Raw genomic sequence first — 2,728 nt, forward strand, 5'->3', positions numbered from 1 at the left:
TAGAGCTTTGAGGATGGAATGCTCAGAGGGGCTTCATTTGCAGAAGCTAAGTGATGCTGGTACTGTCCTCCAGGTTCAGGCCATGTGGTGCCAATGTGTCCAGAGAGTAAATCCAAAAGTTCTCCCTTTTAGTCAATGCTGCTGGATCTGCTGGCATCTCTATCGCTGTAATGGAAAAGTCCAACAGGCTGTGATCCTCGATGTTAAAATGCTTTGCAACTGGTTGCTCCACTTTTTTTGTCAAAATTGCCGACTTGTGGTTCCTGAAGCGCGTGCGTAGGTCAGTTGTGGTCTTTCCTACGTATTGGATATGACATCCTGGTCTTTTGCACTCGATGATTTAAACTATATTGCAGGACCTGCAGGTGATGTTCTGCTTGATGTAATATGTCCTGCCTGTCCTAGTGCTTGTAAAAGTGGCTGTCTCCCTGAGGTACACACAGGTGATACGGCGTTTAGAGTGACAAGGATGAGACCCTGGATTGGTGATAGGTAGCTTAAGCACAGCTCTCACCAACAGTCTGCGCAAATTAGGAGGTTGGCGAAATGCTATAACAGGAGGCCTGCTGATGGCTCTGGTAAGATGTTCAGAGTTTGGCAGCAATGGGTAGCTCTCCTTGATGGCTCGATGATAGTTAGGAGATGCTGGATGGAAATCTACCACAAATGGAATCCGTTGCTCTCTGCTCTTTGACACCTCAATATGATGGAGGAAGTTTTCTCTGGACAGAATGGAGGCTCGGTGGATGTTGCAGTTCATAATATGTGGAGAATATCCTCTGTGAAGAAGGTGTTCTTTAAGTTCACTGATCCTTCTCTGGTATTTATCCTCAGTGTTGCAAATAAGTTTGATTCTCAGAGCTAAGCTATACACAATGTTCTTCTTTATATGCCTAGGATGGCAGGATTTCCAGTTTAAATAGGTGTGGGCATCAGTGGGTTTGCTGTAGAGATCAGTGGCTATTATGTTGTTTCCAATGGTAAGAAGGACATCCAGAAAAGGGATGTGCGGATTTTCATTTGTACTATTAAATGTAAACTTAATAGAGGGATGGATAGAGTTGATGTAATTTTTAAATTGTTCCAAACTCTCTTTACCGTTCGTCCAGACCATAAAGATGTCGTCAATGTATTGCCACCATATAAGGTCTTGTGTTGATGGACTTTTTGAGGATCTCCTGTTCCAGTTTACCCATGAAGAGATTTGCATATGATGGAGCCATGCGAGTCCCCATAGCTGTGCCTTGTAGTTGCAGGTAGTGTTCTCCATTGAATGTAAAGTTGTTACAAGTCAGGACTAGCGTAGCTAAAGTTGTGAGAACCTCTGTTGGAGGATTGTTCATATCTCTGGTGTTAAGGAACTCATTTAAAGCCTGAATCCCATCATTATGTGGTATATTGGTATAACGAGATGTGACATCTAAAGTAGCTAGTATAGTATTGTTGTGGAATTGATACTGCTTGTTTAAAGACTCAATTTTAAGCAAGAAGTCCCTGGTGTCTTTGATATACGATGGGAGGTTTTGCACCATGTTTTGTACATTTAAGTCAATGTACAGAGAAATCCTTTCAGTAGCTGTGTTGTTACCTGAGACAATTGGGCGACCAGGATTTATTTATTTATTTATTTAAAATATTTATATCCCGCCCTATTTCCAAAGAACTCAGGGCGGCTTACAGATAAAAACCATAATCAGTTAAACAAGTAATATACAATTTAAAACAGTTAAAAATGGATTAAATCAACAATAAGTTAAAAAATATGACTATATTAGTTAAAAGCCCGTCTAAATAAAATAGTCTTCAGCTGGGCACGAAAGGATGAAAGTGAGGCAGCCAGTCGAACCTCGCTAGGGAGGGAATTCCACAGTCTAGGGGCAGCCACTGAAAAGGCCCTATTCTGTGTTTTTACAAAGCAAACTTGTGAGAAAGATGGAATAGTGAGTAGGGCCTCACCAGATGATCTCAAAGCTCGGACAGGGTCATAGAGGGAGACACGATCTAACAGATAGCCTGGACCTAAGCCGTATAGGGCTTTATAGGTTAAAACCAGCACTTTGAATTGTGCTCGGAAACAGATTGGAAGCCAATGGAGCTGGTACAACAGCGGGGTTGTATGTTCTCTGAGCCCAGCTCCAGTTAACATCCTGGCTGCGGCTCTTTGAACCAGTTTAAGTTTCCGAGCAGTCTTCAAGGGCAGCCCTACGTAGAGCACATTACAGTAGTCCAATCGGGATGTAACTAAGGCATGTGTCACCGTAGTCAAGTCTGACAGGTCAAGGACCGGGCGCAGTTGGCATACCAATCTTAGTTGAGCAAAGGCACTCCCGGCCACAGCAGAGACCTGTGCCTCCAGGTTCAAGGCCGAGTCCAGGAGAACTCCCAAACTGCGAACCTGTGATTTCAGGGGGAGTGTAACCCCGTCCAGCACAAGTTGGATCCCTATTCCCTGATCCGCCCTTTGACTGACAAGGAGCACCTCTGTCTTGTCAGGATTTAATTTCAGCTTGTTCGCTCCCATCCAGTCCATCACTGATACCAGGCAACGGTTCAGAACCTTGACGGCTTCCTTGGTTTTGTTAGATGGAAAGGAGAAGTAGAGTTGGGTGTCATCCGCATATTGGTGACATCGAACCCCAAAACTCCGGATAACCTCTCCCAGCGGCTTCATATATATATTAAATAACAGGGGGGACAGAACAGAACCCTGGGGGACCCCATAGGTCAA

Source organism: Rhineura floridana, chromosome 5 (assembly GCF_030035675.1).
Source record: "Rhineura floridana isolate rRhiFlo1 chromosome 5, rRhiFlo1.hap2, whole genome shotgun sequence".
Classification (NCBI taxonomy): domain Eukaryota; kingdom Metazoa; phylum Chordata; class Lepidosauria; order Squamata; family Rhineuridae; genus Rhineura; species Rhineura floridana.